Source organism: Pongo pygmaeus, chromosome 4 (assembly GCF_028885625.2).
Source record: "Pongo pygmaeus isolate AG05252 chromosome 4, NHGRI_mPonPyg2-v2.0_pri, whole genome shotgun sequence".
Classification (NCBI taxonomy): Eukaryota; Metazoa; Chordata; class Mammalia; order Primates; family Hominidae; genus Pongo; species Pongo pygmaeus.
The window spans coordinates 129,284,251-129,308,377 of NC_072377.2; positions in this window are offsets into that span (position 1 = coordinate 129,284,251).

Consider the following 24,127-nt stretch of genomic DNA (forward strand, 5'->3'; position numbering starts at 1 on the left):
AGACATGAGCCACTGCACCTGGGCCTCTAGGACTTCTTCTCTGGTGTTTTCAGAGCTTTGCTCCTTGGCTGTCTCCACCTGTAAGAGTCTTCCCCCAATTTTCGCCTTAGTGATGCTTGCTCCTGTTTCAAGATTCAGGAAGTGTTAGGTTTGATTCTCCTTCCAGTTCAGGTTTATAAGATCAGTTTACCTGTCGTAGCCCTTGTCACCAATTCTGTTATCTTTGGTATTTTACCTGACTTGCTGGTAGGCCAGGATGTCCCTTGAAGGCAGAGTCCATGTGTCCCTGGCACCTTAACCCAGGGCTTGGCATTTAGTAGATACTCAATGTTTGTTCAATGCACAGTGCACCCAGAAAAGAATAGTTAAATAAAATGATTATAATTCATTTCTGATACATTTTTGTTAACTTTTATCATAAAAAATGACATTGTAAACTTAACAAGTGCCTGGCAATGATGAAGACTGGGTGAGAGATATTGAAAATGTGGGCTACTGAGTCATGCTAAAGCAACTAGCTCTCCTAACCAACTTTCTCAAAGGAATATTTTAAAGGCAGATGTTTTTCATTTGATCTTATCAGGAAAATAAAGAACAAACAATAATCATGAAATTTAATGAGAATTTCTTTCTTAAAGCATGACCTTTTTTGTGCCTTGCTGAGCAGTGAAAGTTAAGTTGTCTCTTCTCGTTCTCTCTCTTCCTCTATGTATCTGGACTTCTTTTTGCACAGAGGGGACTCTTTTTTTCCTAGTGGTATTTTCACTCTTTTGTCCAAGCCCTTGATCAGTTCTCAGAGTTAGAGGCACCTGTGGTTCCAGATAAATCATAAAGCCACAATGCTGTCAGTGACTCAGCACACCAAGCTCTTCTGTCTCAGGATTTCCCACATGCTGCTCCCTCTGCTCAGCTTTTCCTCATAGTTTTAGCCCAATTTGCTCCCTGTTCTCATGAGTTTGCACATTAGTGGGAAAAAACAGACAATAAGTAAATGAAACACAATATATAGTATGGTACAGAAAATGAAAGCCGAGTGGGGGCCTGAAAGTGCTGGTGGGACGCTCCTCATTTATACAGATTGGCAGGAAAGGCGGACCTGGCAAAGTAACATTTCAGTAGAGTCTGTGTTAAGTGAGGGGGACACTCTGCAGACATCTGGGGGAAGAGCTTTGTTGGAGGAGGGGCCACAATTTGGAAGGCCCTGAGAAAGGGTCAGTGTCGGTCTTTTGAAGAACAACAGAGTCCCGCGTGGCAGAAACACAGTAGTTGGAGACGAGGGCAGAGAGATAGCAGAGCGTCAGGTCTTCTAGTGCCTTGAAGGCCATGAAAGGACTTTAATCTTTACACTACAAGTTCAAGCAGGGGAAGGAAATTACCTCCCATGAGCTGGGCGCAGTGGTCCATTCTTGTAATTCTAGAACTTTGGGAGGCCGAGGTGGGTGGATCACTTGAGGTCAGGAGTTCGAGACCAGCCTGGCCAACGTGGTGAAACCCCATCTCTAGGAAAATACAAAAAACTTAGCCAGGTGTGGTGGTGCATACCTGTAATCCCAGCTACTTGGGAGGCTGAGGTGGAAGGATCATTTGAACCCGGGAGGCGAGGTTGCAGTGAGCTGAGAGATTGCGCCAGTGTACTCCAGCCTGGATGACAGAGCAAGACTCTGTCTCAAAAAAAGAGAAATTACCTCCCATGCATTTTGGGAGGCTCCCTCTGGCTGCTATATGGAAATGAACTAGTTGGGGATAAGGATGTGAATCAGAAAATCTGCTTCAAAGGCTCTTGCCATGGTCCTGGCAATAGAACGAAGGGATCATGGATGATGCCACTAGAAGAGAAGGTGGCAAGAGGTGTCTGGTTCTATTTCCTGGTATGGTCTTCCCTGACCAAGCAAGTTCCTCCCATACACTCATTCATAACATCTGTTTTGTTTTGTTTTCCTACAATAGTGTTTCCTACTTATATTTTCGAGTGGCACCCGGTTGATATCCCTAATTGTTCCCCTACAAGTAAATATGTAAACAACATAAGGGCAAGGATCATGTTTGTTTTGTTAATCATTTCATCTCCAGCACCTAGTCAGTACCCGGCACATAGAAGGTATTTAATAAATATTTTTGAGCAATAGGTAACAGAGTCAGTTCATGGTCAGCTAGTGGTTGCATCTGAGTATTAAGAGAATGAATGTCCAGCAAACCACTGGATTGAGAAAGAGGAGAAGTTGAGATTGCCAGAGAGCTGACACTAAATTTAAAATAAATCAGGGCCAGGCGTGGTGGCTCACACCTGTAATCCCAGCACTTTGGGAGGCCAAGGCAGGCGAATCACCTGAGGTCAGGAGTTTGAGACCAGTCTGGCCAACATGGAGAAACCCCATCTCTACTAAAATATGAAAATTAACTGGGTGTGGTGGTGTGCATGTGTAATCCCAGCTACTTGGGGGGCTGAGGCAAGAGCATTGCTTGAACCTGGGAGGTGGAGGTTGCAGTGAGCCGAGATCACGCCACTATACTCCAGCCTAGGTGACAGAGCGAGACTATCTCAAAAAATAATAATCAAATAAAATAAACCAGAACAAATTTCGATAATTCTCTAGGTATTTTTTAAAATGCTGGTCCTTGATAGCATTTCTCAGCGTCTGGCATCATTTAGATATGGTCTGTCCCAGTATTCTGGCCTGCTGTAACCCCTGGTGCTTCTCTAATTTCAACACTGTAAGCTTTTAGGGAAGAGAGCAAGAGTGTTAATGCAAGAGCTATTTGGCATAGGAAATGGACAGAGTAGCCCTTGAACTGTTCTTGTTGTACGGGTCATTTTGTTATTAACGCTGATACTATGAAAGCTTTCATTTCTGGTGATTTCTTACCTGATAAGAACAAAATAAAATGATGCTCAGTGTGCCACTTCCCTTCATTGCCTCAGAATGTCCCAGGCTTCTCTTATAAATTTTGTATGTGGTCTAGCTATAAAATTTGAGAAATGAAACTGAGAACTCCAGCAACTGCTTCTTGATTGGTCTCACATGGCGTGCATTGCTAGGTCTCTGTGCTGCTACAACCATCGCTGTCCCATCAGCTGTGTTTTCCTGAGGGTAGTTCAAGTCACAGTGCTGGTGATGTCACTCCTGTCCCCTCTGCTGAGATCGGCGTGGTTCCAGTAAGTGATGTGTATGGTAGCAATTTGCATCATGCTGTGTTATCCAAAACTTCTCTAACATGCACTTTTTATAGCATCTCTGCTCTAAAATCCAGCACCGCCAGCACTGCTTGTTTTAGAACTCTTTCTGAAGTCTGATCACACAGAAATAAGAATACACTCATGGATAGAAAATCCCTGACTGATATTGGTACCAGCTCTTTATTTGGAAAGGGGTTTGGTATATTGGATAATAAAGAGCACAAAAATTAAAATAAAAGCAAAACTCATTACTGTTCATATCCACTATGCCCTCAAAAGTCCTATTGCCTGACACAATGAATAGTATTCAAAATTGTAAGTTAAGGGCAATGCCAACCAATTTGGGGATCAGGCTTCTTTATGTCACTCCTCGTCCTGAAAAATCTCCAATGGCTTTTACAAAATGGTGATATTAATGAATTTTAGGAATATGAGTTTGTGTGGCTTTCCCTTTTGAAAAATGTCTCAACTTCCCCATTCACAGACTGAAAGGCTTAGCAAAGTGCTTGTTAACAAATGTCTTAGTAATGGTAGATTTTCAATAGCATAAACTATGTGGTTTGACTAAATATGGATGAAACTATGCTTTTTAAGTTACATGTGAAATCAGCCACATTACTTCATCTAATATGCAGCCGTACCCAGTATGAGTATAAAAACATTCAATGATAATTACGATGGTAAAGATGATGGTGAAGGCTTTAGGGATACTGGGCAGCATTCAAATCATTAACTGGAAATGGATACAATTTCAGAATCTTGAAAAAAAAATACTGAAATGGAGTAAATAGGAGGCTCACTGGAGATATATTTAAGAAACAGAATTTGCTGCTTTCCGGTTAATGATGTGAGTCATGCCCAGTATCCCTAAGGTCATCAGCATCCTCCTCATCATTGTAATTATCTTTGAATTTCTCTCACACTCACACTGAGCATGGAGGGCTGGTAGGTGCTTTGGTGCCTTCTATGGTTCTAAATTCTGGCTTATTTAGAGCTTGTTAACAGTATCATCTGGTTTTTAATTGGTCAGCAGTCAAAAACTTTAAAAATACTGAATCATCTCCCTGAGCAAAATTGGTACTTTTCGGCTTCTGACTTGAGTTTACAGTGGGAATAATGTAAGAGCACGTCTGACGCTGTGGGGCTGGGATGAGTCAAAGGCCTCCCCCAATCCACTTAGAGTTCTTCATCTCAGCAGGGCGATTCGCCTGTCACTGTTCATATGGTGCCCGAGGCAAAGGGTTAGTACTGCTGATGACATACCCTATAGCAGCAGCGCAGCAATTACTTGGGAGTCATATTGTATTTGCAGTTTGTTTAGATGGATGGATGGAAGAGACTGCAGGTCAACATCAAGTTTTGTGGTCAGACTTGGCAAATACAGGAATAAAAATATGACCACAATGGTCATTTAAATATGAGCTACTGTAATCTCCTGTCTATGCACCCTTGAATATGTACTTCTGTTTATGAAGTTCTTACTCTACAGAACTACTTCAAGTCATTCTATTCCACATGATACTTATTTCCCTCTAGGTGAAGCTGGGTTTATTCAAGCATTATCAGCAACAGGGAGAGAGAAGGAAAATATTGTAAAGGAATATAATAAAAGCCATCAGGGAAAGCTACTTAAGGATGAGATTTTTTTTTAAATGAACTCAAATAATCAGATAAAAGGAAAAGTAGAAAGAAGAGAAAAATGGAAAGATGTACTGAAAACAGGAACATGCAAAGAAAATATAAAGAAAATAATAGAATGATAGCTGCAAAACCTGCCAAAGGTCTGCAAAAGGGAAAGGGGAGCAAAAAGACAACTAAATATATTGCATTATGCCATATGACCCAGCGATTCCATTCCTAGGTATATACCAAAGATAACTGAAAACATGTGCACACAAAAACCTGTATGCAGATATTCACAGCAGGATTATTTATAACAGCCCCAAACTGGAAACAACCCAAATGCCTATCAATCTATGAGTGGATTAGCAAAATGTGTTATACCCATACAATGGAATATTATTCAATGATGAAATGAAATGAAGTACTCATACATGCAACAACATGGAAGAACCTTGAAAACATTATGCTAAGTGAAAGAAGCTACTCATGTATTGTAATTATTGTATTTTGTACATAATGTATTTATATGAAATGCCCAGAATAAGCAACTTTGTAGAGACAGAAAGTAGATTGGTGGTTCTCAGAGACTAGGGGGAGGAGGAAATGGAGAATGACTGCTTATGGGTATGGGATTTCTTTTTGGGATGATGAAAATGTTCTAAAATTAAACAGTTGTGATGACTATACAACTCTGAATATACTAGAACCCACTAAATTGTATACTTTAAAATACTGAATTATGATATACATCTCAATAAAGTTGCCACTTAAAAAAATAACCAAACTGCTGTGTTATTTCTCTTCCATTTTTTAGGGTCTTCTATAGGGATGGGCCCCAGCAGTATGCCTGAGGCATAGGTAGGGTTGAGGCATGGGGGAGAAAAGAAGAAAAAAGAAAGAAAGGGGCTTAGAAGGATAATAAGAGACATTGGAAGATGGTAGATATAGAAGAAGAGACAATAGAAGAGAGAGTTTCAATTAGGTTTGTTAAACTGCAAGGGACAGAGACTTACTCCAGGTAACAAAAGGGTTTATTGGTAAAGAAATACATGGAGAGACCTTGAAATGGCAAGACTTAGACACAAAGGCAGCTCTTGCAAGCAGCTTTGCCGTCATCCTCATGGACTGTGTCATCTCACAAGACGTATCTACTTCTCTCTGTGTATCTGATGCATTTTTTCTTTAATATATGACTTTCTCTTTTCCCTCATAATTTCAGCTTGCATGTAACTTTGGCTTACAGTGTCCTTTCCAAACCTGACAATCTCATAGCATTCTTAGTACCATCTTTGCCCACTTCTTTGGTGGCTCTGGGATTCATTAACAGTTTTCTGATTCTCATGTCCTGAGATAGGAGTCCAATTAGTTCTGTTCATGTTTGCAATCCAAAACCTGGATCATAGGCCACTGGTCACCAAGCCAATCTGTAGACTGATCCTCCTTGGATTATGTGCCCATCTGTTCTCATTAGCTGAGAGCAGAAGAGTGGCATTATCTGGTTCACAAAAGGCACAGTGGGTTGTAGGGAGGAAAGAAGGATGGCTGGGCATGGTGGCTCAGTGGCCAGATGTAGTGGCTCATGCCTGTAATCTTAGCACTTTGGGAGGCTAACGTGGGTGGATTACTTGAGCCCAGCCTGGGCAACACAGGGAGACCTTATCTCTCCAAAAAACTTAAAAATTGGCTGATTGTGGTGGTATGTGCTTGTGGTCTCAGCTACTCAGGAGGCTCAGGTGGAAAGATTGCTTGAGTCTGTAGGGTAGAGGTTGCAGTGAGCTAAGATCATCCCACTGTACTCCAGTTTGGGTGACAGAGCAAGACCTTGTCTCTAAAAAGAAAAAAATATAAAAGGAAGAATGGGGGACAGTTTGCCAAATGACACCCTGCATGGGCAGTGGAAAATCTTCCCACTACAGGGAGAAAAGTGACATACAGAAGGGTGGAGATGGAACCCTTGTCAACTGTCCCTGCCAACTGGTAATAACTCTTGATAAACATGAAGTTCTTCCTCCAACCACCACTCAGAGGAAAATGCTTATTGCCCATGTTAGTGCTTTAGTTTGGACCTTACTATTGTTTGAATATGTTTTGTCCCCACGAAAATTCATGTTGAGGCTTGGTCCCCAGTGCGGCAGTGTTGGGAGGTGGTCTTTAAAAGGCAATTAGGTGCCAGGCACGGTGGCTCACGCCTGTAATCTCAGCACTTTGGGAGGCCGAGGCGGGTGGATCACGAGGTCAGGAGATTGAGACCATCCTGGCTAACACGGTGAAACCCTGTCTCTACTAAAAATACCAAAAAAAAAAAAAAAAAAAAAAATTAGCAGGGCATGGTGGCGGGCGCCTGTAGTTCCAGCTATTTGGGAGGCTGAGGCAGGAGAATGGCATGAACCCAGGAGGCGGAGCTTGCAGTGAGCCGAGATCGCGCCACTGCACTCCAACCTGGGCGACAGAGCAAGACTCCGTCTCAAAAAAAAAAAAAACAAAAACAAAAACAAAAAAAACGGCAATTAGGTCATTAAGAGGTCTCAATGCCTTTGTCTCAAGAGTGAGTTCTCACTCTCAAGGGACTGGGTTAGTTACCAAGAATGCAGGTAGTTACAAAGTGAGGACACCTCTAATGTTTGCCCTTTTTGGCAAGTGCCTGCTTCACCCCCCCTTTTTTTTTTTGAGACAGAGTTTCGCTCTTGTTGCCCAGGCTGGAGTGCAATGGCACAATCTTGGCTCACGGCAACCTCTCCCTCCAAGGTTCAAGCGATTTTCCTGCCTCAGCCTCCCGAGAGTAGCTGAGATGACAGGCATGTGCCACCACGCCCAGCTAATTTTGTATTTTTAGTAGCGATGGGTTTTCTCCATGTTGGTCAGGCTGGTCTCAAACTCCAGACCTCAGGCGATCTGCCCGCCTTGGCCTCCCAAAGTGCTGGGATTACAGGTGTGAACCACCGCGCCTGGCCCTGCTTCCCCTTTTGTTTCTCTGCCATGTTCTGATGCAGCATGAGGCATTCACCAGAAGCCACCAGATGTGGCTGCCCAATCTTGAACTTCCCAGCCTGCAGAACCATGAGCTAAATAAATCTTTAAAAACAAATAAGCCAGTTTCAGGCCGGGCGTGGTGGCTCACACCTGTAATCCCAGCACTTTGGGAGGCTGAGGGGGCGGGTGGATCACAAGGTCAGGAGTTTGAGACCAGCCTAGCCAACATGGTGAAACCCCATCTCTACTAAAAATATAAAAATTAGCTGGGCATGGAGGTGTGCATCTGTAATCCCAGCTACTTGGGAGGCTGAGGCAGGAGAATCGCTTGAACCCGGGAGGTGGAGCTTGTAGTGAGCCGAGATCGCACCACTGCACTCCAGCCTGGGCGACAGGGCTAGACTCCATCTTGGAAAAAAAAAAAATTAGCCAGTTTTGAGTATTCTGTTATAGCAACACAAAACAGACTAAGACAGACCTAAACTCTATATTTTTGCTAAAAGAAAATTAGAAAGAGCATGAATTCAGTTTCTTCCCCCATTACTAAAGTTTTAAAATCTTCCTATAATTAGTCAAATACTTGAGTAACAACAAAAAAACCATGTTGAAATAGAATGTAAGCATGATAATATCCAATATTTGCTAAGTAAAATTTATATTCTATTTTTTTACCTCACATAAAGCAACACGTGTGTTGGCCTGGCTAAGACAATTATTATACATAAAAACTACAGTATATACTTTATAATTCCACTTCTAGGTATATATCCCAAAGAATTGAAAGTAGGGACTCAAACACACCAATGTTCATAGCAGCATTATTCATGATAACCAAAAGGTAGAAATAACCCAAATGCCCATCAACAGACGAATGGATAAACAAAATGTGGCATATATATATGAATGTTATTTAGCCTTAAAAACAGAAATGTGATTCTATTACATGCCACAACATCAATGAATCTTGAAAACATGCTAAGTAAAATAAGCCAGGCACAGAAGGACAAATATTATATGATTTAATTTGTGTGAGGTACCTAAAATGGCAAATTCATTGACACAGGATGTAGAGCAGAGGTTACCAGCGGGTAGGGAAAGGGGTAATGGGGGAGTTTCTCTTTGGGATGACAAAAAAGTTCTAGAGATGGTTGTGGTGAAGTACCTACAATATTGTGAATGTACTTAACACCACTTGAAATGTGCTTAATATACATTTGAAAATTGTAAAATTGGTAAGTTTTATGTTACGTATATTGCCACACACACATACTCACACATCCAGGAAGAAGAACAACCAAAACTCCGAATTTGCATTAGTGCTTCTTGGTAAAAATGATTTCATTTTTCATGAAGTCATTGGAAAGTTGTAGTCTCCACTAGATCTTCTTACAGAGACGTTGCTGAAGAAATAAAGGGCCAGGCCTGGTGGCTTGCACCAGTAATCTCAGGCATTATTTGGAAGGCTGAGGCAGGAGGATTGCTTGAGCCCAGGAGCTCAATACCAGCCTGGGCAACATAGTGAGACCCCTGTGTCTATAAAAAAGAGAAAAGTTAGCTGGATATGGTGGTGAGCATCTCTATCCCCACATTGGCTGAGGTGGAGGATCACTTGAACCCAGGAGTTTGAGGCTATGAGCTATGATCATGCCACTGTACTCCCTCCCACCTGGGTGACACCTGAAAAAGAAAGAAAGAAGGAAGGAAAGGAGGAAAGAAAGAAAGAAAGAAAGAGAGAGAAAGAGAGAGAGAGAGAGAAAGAAAGAAAGAAAAAAGAAGAGACTAAGAGACTTGCTGTTCTATCACCCATTTAGTCACTGCATGGTGAACATGGGATGAAGAAAGAAAGAAGGAAAGAAGAAAAGAAAAAGAAGGAAAGAAAGAGGAAGGAAGGGAGGGAGGGAGGGAAAGAGAAAGAAAGAAAGAGGAAGGAAGGAAGAAAGAAAGAAAAAGAAAAGAGAAAAAAGAAATAAGAGACTAAGAGACTTGCTGTTTTATCACCCACTTACTCACTGCATGGCGAACACGGGGTGAAGTTGCACAGAGGCCTTTTTTATTTTTACACACATAACATGCTTCAGTCTAGTCAAAACATCAGGCTCTGTAGGATATCTTGGTAATTACACAATTGTTAAAACACCTGAGCTGTTGTGTATAGTAACATGCTTCCTCTAGAAAAAACTATGTTGCTTGTTCCATCTTCTGTTTATGTTTTCAAATATAATAATGCTTGGTTGGCTTATGTGAGACAGTATGAGTTATTAAAACAAGGAGCCATGAGTGTCAGGCAAAAGCAGGATTTCCTGCCCCCTAGCATGAGCTGCCATTCTCTGCCATCGCTTTTCTTTGAAAGATGACGTTTTCTTGTAATAAAAATGAAATGTAACTCTCTTAGACTTGCTTTTAAAGATATGGCTTCTGGCTTATAACTAAAGAGGCTGTTTATGGCCAAGAAATAGTAGCAGCTTAGCAATGTTAAAGGGGAGGGGGGTAGATGTTGAGCCTTTTCCATACAAAGTCTTGTTGACCACTCCCACCATGAGTGTTGACACACGGGCACCATCATCGTTGAGTGTGCAGAAGTGTACCTTCTTTGAGAACTAGCAAGAATCTAATGCTTCTGGCTGCAGCAGAGCTTACATATTTTAAATTTGCTTTTAATTTTTATGGTTGTTATGTTTATTAGTGTTTCCCTCCAATTTTCGTTATGTTGTTTGAATTCTTGTTTGGATGTGGAAATCTTTGAAGTGAAATGAAGTTTTAGTAATCCAACACCTTTTTATCTTTCTCTTTCTTTCTCTCCAGCTCACTCCTCATGCTTCCCTTTTCTTTCCATCACACCCGAAGCTGGTAACACTTTCCTGCTGAGAAATTTTTAAAGTCACCACACAGCTCTAGCAAATGAGGGCTGTCATAGTTTTGGGATGAGAAAATCTACAGCAGCTCACACAGATCTAGGAGTTGATAGTGGTTAATTGACAGCCAGAAGGACTCGGGCTCCTGGCACAGCTGGAGGGAGGGTGAGCCCTGTGGGTTTCATTTGGGCAGAGATAAAACAGGTTTTTATTCGATACTCCTGAAGAGAGCATAATTAACCTTTTAGAAGTTTAAGGATGATCAAATTGTTATTCATTTTGCAAATGAGAAGAGGGAGCTTCCCTTCCTGCCAGCGAAATGCCAGTGCAGATTTCAAGGTCATTGGGTGATCTCTTTGAGAGAAAAGAAAGCAGTAAACACACACACACACACACCCCCCCCCCCCAAACCCACAGATTGAGAAATGTCACCATGAAAACATTCAGGAATGAAAAGGAACAAATGTTCTTTTCTGTCATGCTCCACAATAAAAATTGAAGCGAATGTTTGCCGCACATTCACATAGGCCTGTTGGATTATAATGGCACTACCCTTGTCAGAGAAAACAGAATATATGACTCCAGCTGGTACCTCCTAGGCTTTGGTGTGTTCCAGTGCTTTTTAGAGGGTAGGGGGAAGGGCTTTTTGAGAGCTAAGCATGTTTTAAAGATGGCGTGCATAACATTGCTACCACATGAAAACTCTGTGGTGTGAATAATCAACCCCAGTGCTTCAAAAAAATTTTAAAAAGATATAGCCAAGACTGTGCATGAAAGGAAGTGGTTTTCACTAGGCATCATGCTTTTAAGATGACCATACTTGTTATGTGAATAACTTTATTTTGCAGCTATTTGCTTTGCCACATCACAAACACTTCATGCACTATTACTTAGGGAAAACAAATACTCTGTGGCTATTGTTTTTTCCAAAACAAACCTCGAACATTTTGTGATAATTTCAAACAGAGAAAATTGCAATAATAGTACAAAGAACTACTGTATACTCTTCACCTGGATTCACAGTTTTTAACCTTTTGCCTCATTTACTTTCATATCTTTAACTATCCATCCATCTGTGAATCCATCCACCTATCCCATCGTGCTGTGTGATGAACGTGCTGCATCGTGAACATGGGGTAAATGCACCTATGTCTGTATTTATCTCTATCATCTACATAAAATGATTATGTGATTCTATTTTTCTGAATCATTTGAGGGTAAGCTGTAGGCACAGTTCTTCTTTACCCCTAAATAGTTCAGTGTGTATTTCCTAAAAACATGAATATTTGCTCACATAACAATGTTACAATTATCAAAATGTGAAATATTAATACAATCCCTTATCAAATCTAGAGATCTTTATTCTAATTTGCCAGAGGCTCCAAAAATGTCTTTTCCTTGGTTGGGGGGTATGCGGCAGGGTTTAGCTGTGATGCCCAGGCTGGAGTGCAGTGGTCTACTCATAGCTCATTGCAGGCTTGAACTCCTGGGATTAAGCTATCCTCCCTCCTTAGCCTCCCCCATGAGTATCTGGGACTACAGGCACGAACCACTACTCCAGTAATATTCTTTATAGCATTTTTCCCCCTGGTTCAGAGCCCAGTCTGGGATTTTGTGTTAGGTTTAGTTTCTATGATTCTTTAATCTCCTTTAATCTGGAATGTTTCCTTACCTTTTTTTTGTCTTTCATGATATTGTTTTGAAGAATATAGGCCATTTATTTTGTAGAATGTCCCTCGGTTTGGGTTTATCCCATGTTTCCCTATAATTAGATTCAGGATGCACTTTTTTCTCCCCTCAGGAATGCAAGGTAAGTGGTATTGTGTTTTGTCACACTGTCACACAAGCAGACACATGGTGCCTGTTCATCCCGCTGGTAGTATTGCTAAGTTGGGTAAAAGGGTGTCCACCAGAGTTCTCCTGTTAAGCTACTATTTTCTCCTGTATAATTAATAAGTAAACTGTGGGAAGAGTCTCATTTTTTTTATTGGCTTTGGTCTAAAATAAGCACAGCCAAATAACAAGCAGCTGGAAACAGTTCTTACGTATTTTAAGAGGAGGCCAGATAAGATTTCTTCAATAGTTTAGGAAAACATCTTGACTAAACACATTTGGATTTTCCTTTTTTCCTTGCCCTGTGGTGTATAGACCTGTGCAGAATCAAGCAGAGCCCTTTCTTTTCACCTCCTCATCCAAAACCCAAGGTTTATTATTCGTTGACAAAATCATCAAGGAACTACATAGACACACACCATTTTTGGGAGGGAAGGTATCAGGTATGTAAAGGAAATATTAAAGGGGAATAGGAATGAAATAGGAATGAGGAGAACACAGAAATGCCAAGAGTACAAGAATAATAGTTGACAAAGTCTTTTCAAACAAGTTAGGTGTGCACCACTTCTAGTTTGCCTTTTCAATCTAGACAGGTCCTAAGTCATTCATTTCTCTCCTGCCTCCTTTTGTTGTGTTCTATTTTAGTGGGAACAGTGGTATCTCCCTACAGGAAACATGCTTACTATATTGACACAAAGTTTATGATTGGTTTCCTCAAATTGTCTTGGTCATATTCATTGTTAAGAACATTTTTAAAAGTAAATATTATTATGGAGAAGTTGGAAGATGAAAAAAATGAAGCCAGTTTGTATATACTCACTAAAGGAGGATGTGCCTGGATATATAATTTGTACTATCTGTAACATCAAACCCAGTGTTTGGGAGAAACACCATTCTTCCTGGCACAGAGATCTGAGAGAAGTTTCTCCAGCACAAAGAAGACCCTTTGTAATGAAGTAAATAATGTCCTTGACAACATTCTTACAGGAAAGCAACAAATGAGTTACAGGGCTGTTTCTTATGAAGTCTCTTGATGTGGCTGACTGCCTAATGCCAAAGCAGAGAGGAATGAAAGAAATCCGTCAGTGAGTGACAATGCTCTCTGATAGTCTGGTTTATTCCAAGGTTAACTTGTAGAGTATCTAAAGCGGTATTTCCAAATGTGCTTTTAATCTCCTTCAGCCGTGTCCTCAGTTCTGTCAGATAGGGATGATAAAGCTTCCTCCTTGATTGCAGTGAAGGTTGAATGAGGTAAACTGATGGGAACCAGGCAACACAGAGCCAGTAGCATTGTAGGAAGAAGTTAACAAATGGAAGTTATTATATTATTATTTTTGTTTTTCAGGAAGAAAAATAGGAATGAATGATTAATTAAAGCCCCAAATAGAACGTGCTCACAATAATTTAGTTGGGAACATTTTTAAGCAGTTTTACCAGTCCATGACCCATGCCATTAGAAATGATCTTTGTAAATCATCCAGTGTGGTGCTGTCTCTTTAGTAAACCGGGAAAAGCAGAATATAAAGTATGCCCTTAGGTGACTTAGTGAGTGTGCTATTTAGGGTTGTTAGCTATAACCCAGTTAATCCTTGGCTTTGGTGCTGGAAAAACACACTATTTCAGTGGTTCTCAAAGTGTGGAAAAAGCAGCATCAGTACCATCTGGGAACTTTTTAGAAATGCACATTCTCAGCCCTGTTCTAGATCTACTGACTCAGAAACTGGGACAGGACTCAGCAATCTGTGTTTTAACAAACCCTCTAGGTGATTCTGATGCTTGCTAAAGTTTGAGAACCTCAGCTCCTGTGTCATAATTAAATAACAGGGTTAATCACTTATTAAGGCCTCTCCCAGGATATAAAAAAAAAAATCCCACTTTCATATAGAAGGATGCATCTTTTTTCTTCCCTATGGTGAAGAGGGAGGCATTGTCCAGTGTACTGGGTCAAAGTGATATAATATTCTTAAGATGTAAGTTAAAATGAAAGAGGAACAGATTACATACATCCCCAATTTATCCCAATAGAAAATATTGGATTTGGCCAATACTGTATCTCTTGATTCTGCCTCTAATAGGAGCTTAGCCTAAAACTGGTTTCTATTCGTAGAGTTAAAGGCTGAGGGAGAATGAATAAATGATTCTGTGAAAATAGCCTTAGTGTGTATTAAACCAGCTGTACCCAACTTACTTTCTCTTGTTAGCTGCACAAGGCAAAGGATGCTGAGATCTACAGTATGTGCTTACAGGAGCAGAGGTAAGTTAGGTACAAGTTACTTGTACTTCCTGGCGTTTGAACAATAACTGGGCTCTTTTCTCTTTCAACCAGCAAAATATATTGTAACACTACTGCATTGAATGAGTGCGATGGATTAGAGGGAAATTCTTGAATGCCATCTCATTTACGTTTTTATTAATTGATTCCCCTGCAACCTTTGGTACTTATGAAAAGTAACAAATTTCTAATAGCAGCCACATACCCAACACCAAATACACTGGTCCATTAAACAGGACTTAGGTGAAATGGAGTTTGAGCAGTAATGTTCGGACCCTATTCTAGGTGAATCAGGTTTATTTATTTTCTTGTTTGTAGGATGCTCATTCTTGGCCTATGTACGCAGGCTGCCAAGTACCAGAGATGATGCAGAATTCAGATTCCCAAGGAGGGGTAATGGATGAAAATGAACACTTTCCCGCTTACACAGTAAATATTCACAAAGAAGTAAAAGCCAACCTGAGAGAAAAACAAACAAACAAACAAACAAAAAAAAAACAAGAAAGGAGAAGGGGGAAAAGGCATTTTTTATTTTCATAGTGGGAAGAAATGTACTCTGGGAAGAAATGCATTGGCTCTGCCTCTATACAAAGAGCCCAGATACTGCCTCAGCCAGACTGGCTGGAGTCCAGAATGAAAATTCAGATGGTAATGACTATGTGTAGCTGGGTGGCTGATCAGATGAATACTTTAAAGGCAGATCTTTAATCATAAGCTCATGCAATGTGGGAAGAAGTAGGGAACTCTGTAAATATAATTGCTTTTCAGTTTAGGCGAAATGTTCAATGTTAAATTTTAGAAAAAACAGATCACCTTTAATTCTAAATTTGGCTCATTTGGTTAAATGTCATATCCATTTCAAAAAGGAAGAATGAATGAGCTGATATCTTCAAACTTGCAGCAGGCTTTTAGGTTTTCCATTTTAAAAAACTTATTTAGTTTTTACAATATGAAAATTATAGACAGAGTGACATTTAAACCTTTGCTTTTCATAGCATTTCACACTTACACCATTTTAAAAGACAGCTATTAACATTTACAAAAATCTTTCGGAAACCAAATGTTCTAACATGCAGAATTCCAATTATACTGTGTAAGAGGGTTATCAACCATTCTTCTACAAGAATACTTTGAAGTGTCTGGTATTAAACCAAGAGCTAAAATGTCAGTTGCACATAGACAATAAATTACGGTTTATAAAATCTTGTAAGATTTATTTAATATTACAATTTTGACCTTTAGGTTGTCTTCACCATAGCTGGTTTAAGTTCCTCCTTCTCTGTGTGTGTGTGTGTGTGTGTGTGTGCGCGCGCACGCACGCACACCTTTTTTCCCCTCTAATCTTACTTGAATGTTAAACAAATGCTGTGTTGCAAGTTATATGAAGTTATGTGACCCATTCATGCCCCAGGTAAATACTTCCCAAGGCTCCTAGCTTCTCCTGTTTGGGTAATGGGATCCTGTGAGGCATTGCCTATTTCCTTACAGAGCACACAAATGGAATCCTCAGCAAAATGTTAACCCTTGTCAGCCTGTCCCTGAAGCAGGAAATCTGTTTACGTCTTTTTTGGACTTACTCTTGAAGACAAGCCTGAAGCTGTAAGGACCTATCTCACGCTTCTCAACTATTTAGCAAAGGAAATAAAGGAAGATGCTATCGACTTTTTTTTATGTTCGCAATTTGGGATGAGATTTGCTAAAATGAACAGAAATCATCATTGAAAGACATTTTGATCATTCTCACTAAGCTGACAAAGAATCAGAAAATTTCCCCTGAAGAATGGGCTCCAGATCCGGTACCATCCCTCTCACATCACATGAGAGGTCCTGCTAACAACTTGTTTTCATTATCAGGCACCTTTCCCAGAAATATGGGAAAGGTGGATGGGAGAGAGGAAATATTGTAATAGAGAAGTGAATGGCCAGTCATCTTGGTTCTCCCCACATGTTGGCAATGTTGAGGCTGCCCCTTCTCTTCCCCATGTTGAGAAGTAGCCAGAACCATTGTAGTTTGCAGGAATTCTTTTTCCAATCAATAAATACACATCTCCATATTATCAGCAAATACTTATATAGCATTCCTGTGGACGAGACTTTATGCTAAGTGCTTTAGATATTCACTCCCCATGAGGATTCTGAGATTTACTGGTAAGTAACCAAGACATAGGGAGATTTAAATCATTTTCTCAGCATCAAACAGTTAGGAGATGGTAGAGCCATACTTCGCACGCATTCCATCTGGCTCCAGAGTCCTTGCTTTATGAATGGCGTGGTTCCTTCTGAGAAGCACCTTATTCAGGTGGTTTATGAAAACCATGCAAGCCTATTAATACTCTTGGCAAACCATTTTTTTAACCAACAATCTGAGAAGTTACAAATGACCTGAAATAAGTTCATATACTTGAGGTTTTCATTTTGTCACCTGCTTTTAAAAGCAACTTTGTGCTGAAGCCAAGAGCAACAAGCAAAAGCTAATAGTGAGGAATTGCTTGAGTAAGTGGTTCTCTGTAGCCAATTGCCAAGTCAGAAGCCTGTGAATACTTGCAGCTGATGCTTTAATGACACTCCTCATTTGTGGCAGATATGGCTTTTTTCTATATTTTTGTTAAATAACATATTGTGACATATTGTGTTAGCACATTTCTGAATGTTAGCTTCTGAGATATATCTGTCTAAAAAATAGACCAGTATTCATGATCCCATAGAAGAATATCTTGCACTGCTAGACCACCTTTTACGATTGTGCTACAAATCAAATTCTATTTCAATGAAATAGCTGTAAGACTCAAAGATTTCTTACTTTCAGCTGATGGTCCACTTATTTTAAGCTATATTCCATATAACCAAATTCTAATATAACCAGAGAATTGGGTCACTTCCTTGGAGTCCACTGAAAAGGATTTAGCACGCAGCCATAAGACAGGCACTATAAACATAATCGCCCATCCATTCATTCATATTGATTGAGATCTACTTAGGGCTCTATCGGATATGCAGGGATTTTAATCCCTCATACACTTCTATGTATTTAGGACACTGGGTGACAAATACTTTACATATAAATGAGTCAGCTTTGTGAAAGTCTTCCAGTCTGTGGTACTTCGTTATGGCAGTTGGAAGGGATCAGAATATCACCCCAAAATATGTCACTTTGGCATAAGGATTATTTTGAACTGAAGGCAATTAAGAAACAGCAAACATAGGCGACACTCTAGGCCATTCCCTTTTCTGCTTAAAAGGGCATAAATTTCCCTTTTGTAAAGGAAATCTTTGTAAAGGAAACCCACACTTGCAAAGCACAGGTGACCTCCTTTTTCCATAAGAGGAAGAGAAGAAAGACTCAGGAGACAACTCTTATCACTTGAGATGACTGAGTCTACATAACAGACTTTACTAAATAATGCTTATTTACCATACATTTCTTAGTTCATTTTTGTGTTGTTATAACAGGATTTCTGATACAGATTTAATTTTTTTTTAAAGAAGATTTGTTTTGCTCATGGTTCTGTAGGCTGGGAAGTTCGAGATTTGGTGGCCCCGTCTGGTGGTTTCTAGTGAGGGCCTTTGCTTCATCAAAACATAGCAGATAATGTAAGGGGAACTGGGCATGTGCGAAAAAAGGCAAAACATGAGAGGCAATCTCACCTTATAACAACTGCTTTCTTGGGAACTTGTCCATTCCCATGAGAACTAATCCATCCCTGCAAGAACTAACCCAGTCCCACAAAAAAGACATTAATCCATTTTAACAATCTAATCACCCCCTTTTTTTTTTTTTTTTTTTTGAGACAGAGTCTTGCTCTGTCGTCAGGCTGGAGTGTAGTGGCGTGATCTCGGCTCACTGCAAACTCCGCCTCCCAGGTTCAAGTGATTCTCCTGCCTCAGCCTCCCGAGTAGCTGGGACCACAGGCATGCACCACCAAGCCCAGCTAATTTTTGTATTTTTAGTAGAGACGGGGCTTCACCGTGTTGGCCAGGCTGGTCTCGATCTCTTCACATCATGATCCGCCCGCCTCGGCCTCCCAAAGTGCTGGGATTACAGGCATGAGCCACTGCTCCTGGCCTCTAATCACCTTTTAAAGGTACCACCTCCCAACACTGCCACATTAGGGACCAAGCCTCAACATGAGTTTTGGTGGGGACAAATCATATTCAGACCATAACAATTTCCTAGTCACCTTCCCACAAGTTACCCTCTCTAGAAACCAAATTCCTCTTTTCCTTTGTCTAGTCCTTTCTCCATACTTTATCACCCTTTGCTAAAATAGTGTGTAAGTACCTGGGTCTAACCACAACTTTGGAGTTTTCACTTTTATTCTGTGAGTCTCCCACTTCCTTGTGTCCATGTGAAATAAACCTTTTCCCCTGTTAATCTTTCTTTTCTCAGTTTAATTTTCAATCTCCAGATACTGAACCTAAGAAAGTAGAGGGAAAGTTTTTCCTCCTCTACAGCCTCTTTAAGATAAATCCTGTCATGTACTAGACCCTTACCTCTAGTGTTCAAAATCAATTGATAATAGCAGGAATAACAGTAACTTATGTCCATTTTGGAGCTTTTTTTTTCAAGAAGCCATGTACAAAGAAAGAAATGAAAGCTTAAATTTTTCAAAAACAAGGTCTCCTACAGATGTAAATACAAACACAAGGTAAAGGTTTTATTTGATTCATTAAAGAAGAAACTGGTGAGGTGTTTCAACCAGTTCAAGGGATAATTTTGTAAATGTTAATTTATGGATCAGAAATGTTAAAACAAATGTGCAAATGGAGGCAAAACTGGCCTCTTCCACAGTGGGGAAGAAAGTCAATAGAACTTCTAGTAGGCATAATTTACATATCTATAGACAAGAATTACTTTGCATTGCTATCAGTTGTCCACAATATACAGAGTTGTAAAATAGCTGGAAGACTATGAAAGAGTATAATAAGATAACCTGGAAAGGTGTGATCTAAACAATGCATTTTCTGTGGAAGCACAATTTTCCCTAATTTTAGACCAAATTCCCTGTGGAAAACCAGACAAGGAATTAGAAACAGACCTCTTTTCTTCATTCTAGTTACAAATCTCCTAGCTTAGTCCTTCATTACTGCATTACTTCTCATGTGTATAGGTGCAAAACCTTCCTACCTGGTCTTTTTTCTTCTTCAAGATCCATCTTCTTCTAGTTCATACTACATACCACTGACAGTTTGATGTTCTTAGAGCACTTCTGTGATTGTCACGACACCCTTGGAAGTCTAAATGGTCCCCTGCTGCCTGCAGATGATATGTGAAAGTTCTAGCCTGGTCCCCCAGAATTTAGCCCTATATCAGTCAGGGTTCCAAATTGCAAGTTACAGAAACTGACTCTGGTTGACTTAAACAAGAAAGGAATTTTTTAAAAAAAGATATTGGGCAGATTACAGACTTGTCAGGAGGGCTGGAAACAGACTCAGAAGCTTGTATTGCCAGAATGAATTCTCAAAATAATGCCACGGAACTGGCTGGATGAGGACACCACAGTTGCTGTCACAGAATGCTAGCAGAGACAGTTCCCACTATGATGTGATTGCCATGTGCACTGTCTTCTATGGCAGCCATCATGCTACTGCCCCAAGCACTGAATTCTGCAACTGTCACCAAACCACAGTGGATTTTTTTCTGTCCCTCCTTGCATCACACGCTTTCTATTCAAAATCTGGGGAGTGGTCTGATTGTTAGAACTTAGGTGATGTGCTCATGCCCCAGCAGCAAGGGAGGTTGAGGAAGAGCAATTGGCAGATTGGCCATCTTTAATGGTAGGTGGGATGTACCTCCTTCCGTGACTCAAAAGTGGTGAATTCCACAAAGGAAACTGAAAATTCCTCAAAAGCAAAGGGAGATGATTTACATGCTGGGCAAAGGGCAAATATTCACTGTAGGTTCACTCTGTCTTCCTGATCCAATGCCTTGCTATTCACACTCCTATATCCTACATGCAAACAAAACCCAACAAGAAGTCATTTGATCACTGTTTCATTTAGCAAACATTGAATGATACCTATATGCTAAGTAATGTGCTGGGTAATGAAAACAGAGAAATAATGGATACTTCAAGGAGATGTTGGTCTAGGCAAGAGCATATACAAGTAAGCAGGCAATTACAAGCCTGTGCCATGCGAAGCATAAACTCAAAATGCTCAGACTGGGCAACATAGCAAGGCTTTGTCTGTACTAAAAATAAAATTAGCTGTGTGTGGTGGCATGTGCCTATAGCCCCAGCTACTCCAGCTATTTGGGAGACTTAGCTGGGGGACTGCTTGAACCCAATAGGTTGAGGCTACAGTGAGCTATTCCTGGGCATAGAGCGACAACAGCCCAGGCAACAGAGATCCTGTTTCAAAACAAAAACAAAGAAAACAAAGAAACCTTGAGATGCTCTGGGAATGCTCATGAAGGATACTTACCTGGTGTAGGTGACAATTTCTTCCCTCAATTTAGGCAAAGTAGGACTGTTGCTGCCTTTCCCTTTCTTCTGGTCATCCGTGAAGCCCTGCTACCTACTCTTCTATGCCCCATAGCATTATTTAGGTCCTGCTACCAGCATGTTCTCTAGGTTCCCCAGCTTGTACATCTTAGGGAAAGCTTCCTTTAAACTTTGCAACAGCATCTCCCTGTAGGATGGAAGGATGTCAGCCGTACACGTTTCCTGTGACTCCGTAGAGGTCATTATTTTTCTACTCATAATCCTCTCCACTATCTGTTCTACTGCTCTTTTGCTGCTCAGTTGCAGCTCAGCTTGTTCACAGATAAGCTGCCTGTACTCATCCTCCTGATTGCCAATGTTCTGCTCGGGCATCTACAGAAGATCACCCCTGACCTCTAAGCTGTATGATGTTGCTTCTTTCTGCTTTTCTCTTGGCACATTTTGGCATTTTTGCCTGCCTCTAAATCAGTGCACGACTTTCATTAATCCAGTTTGATTTTAACTAATTTTTCTGGACATGATTTTAAAAGGTGCTGTAAAGTTTCAGGACACCTAGACTATATATAGTGTCATGGGCCAGCTTAGCAGCTGCATGCTGACCTGGAAATCTGGGTATTTTTTTTCACTGCTCCTGAACTTCGCTGCCAGTGGGAGATCCCAAAAACATCAATGGGCTGATTACTCTGTGTTATTGTGAAATTTCTTGGCCACATAACCTTGCTGCTCTGTATGAGCCTTGTGTAGACATCTCCCTTCTAGACTGCAGGTCGTCTCCAGAGGACAGGGCCTCTGATTTATTTTAGTAAGACCCAAAATCTCCATCAAATTGCCTTGCACTCAAGAAACAGATGTTGAATACATTAATAAATGGTCTTCTTACTAACAAAGAAATTGGCAGCCTACATTTCACAGGACAATTTGACCTACTTAATATTTTCAAACAAACTGCAGTGTCTCCACAACCTGTAATTGGTCTGACTTGCTTCCAAGGGCTAGAATGGATGCCAGTTCCTGGGCCCTGGCCTGGGGGTTTGCTGGCTTATTGGCTTTCTAAGCAGGCGAGGAGTGAAATGTGTTAGTGATGAACAAAGTGATTGGAACACGCACATTATATTCCATTCCTTCTCTTCTTTGCTTTCATGAAACTAGATTACCTCCTAGAAAATAAAAAAAAAAGAATATGACTGTAGCTACTAATTCTTGAAACTATTTTTAGTAGACCTTTATAAAGATATTATTTCTGTATTTGCCAACCACCTAAATATGAAATATTTCATATCTTTCACATATTGAGGTATAGAGCAAGCATGTTAGTTCAAATGAAAATTGACTTATACTTACCAACAGCTACAATAGTGGCTGGCATGGGACTTCATGCCATGCATGAATGTGGATATGGCTTGGGAAATCTACCCAGGAGTAACAGTTGTTGTCTTGGCTCACCCCCATCAACCAATCAGAACTCATCTTGGACCTTAAAACCTCAGCAAAGCTTTCCCTGATACATTTGTCTGGCCTTTGCCTAGCATGGCAGCTTTCTGCCTCCTCTGGAGTGGATGGACTCTTGCTTGTCTGAATCTTTTAGTCCTCAGTGAATCCTTCAGCACCAACATTACCTAAACCTTGTGAAGCATCCAATAATGACTGAATCAATCAATCAATTAATTGGTGCCACGATAAATTCAGACGCTCAAATGGTTCCTCAGTTTGCTTTGTAATCCTTTTTGCTCTGGCCCTAGACACTTCCTTCCCCATTACTTCACACTAGTTATTTTGAAACTTCTCTTTTTTGCACTCCATCCCAGCAACTCTCCCTCTTTCACAGAAAACAAACCTACTAATTAAGTTAGAAATTCTTTTAATGTCTTGCCTGCTATCCATTTCTCTTGCCCTCACACATACTAGTGAGTCTCCCCACACAGGATCTGGTGTCTGTTTCTTCTTTTCTCCTAGTGATATGGCTTTGAAATTGGAAAAGTTTCCTTGTCCCCCTTTGCAGGGTGAGTGATGGGGGAGTGGCTCGCTTCTTCAGGGCCCCGCTGCTCAAACCTTTAGGGGAGCATACAGACGGGCAGGTTGTGGGGCTCCGAACCCACGGCAGTGTCTGGGGGTGAATGTTTATAGCTCCTGAAGGCCCAGTGGGTGTGTGTTACATGGTGCTCTTTTAGTTTAGCCATCCGTAGGCAGCTGTGTTAGTTAGCTCAATTAGACTCCTGTTTATTGCAAGGACAGAGGGCTTTCTGTATCCTGGGTTCTTGCCTTGGTGTACTGAAAGAATCAGATCACACGTGAGCTTGGAGAAAGAGTACAAGGTTTTATTGAGTGGAAGTAACTCTTAGCAGATGAAGGAGCCAGAAGGGAGATGGTTTTCCCCTGGAGTCAGGTTGCTAGGTGGCCTGAACTCTCCTTCAACTGCCCTGGCCAACCTCCACCTAGTTGCTGGTGTGCCGGAAGAATGCCAGGTGCTCTTCCGCAGGCGTGCTCCCCTAGCTGTCCTTTAGCCATCCGGCTGCTTGTGTCTTCTTCTGCCAATGTGTTCCTCTCGACGTCCAGCCACTTGTGTGCCTGCTTGCAAGGGTCTCAGGGGTTTTTGTTTGGTTGGTTGGTTGGTTTTTGGTTTTTTTGAGACAGAGTCTCACTCTGTTGCCCAGGCTGGAGTGCAGTGGCTTGATCTCAGCTCACTGCAACCTCTGTCTCCGAGGCTCAATTGATGCTCCTGCCTCAGCCTCCCGAGTACCTGGGATTACAAGCGTCCATCACCACACCCAGGTAATTTTATTTTATTTATTTATTTATTTATTGAGACGGAGTCTCGCTCTGTCGCCCAGGCTGGAGTGCAGCGGCGCCCGCTTGGCTCATTGCAAGTTCCACCTCCCGGGTTCACACCATTCTCCTGCCTCAGCCTCCCAAGTAGCTGGGACTACAGGCGCCCGCCACCATTCCCGGCTAATTTTTTGTA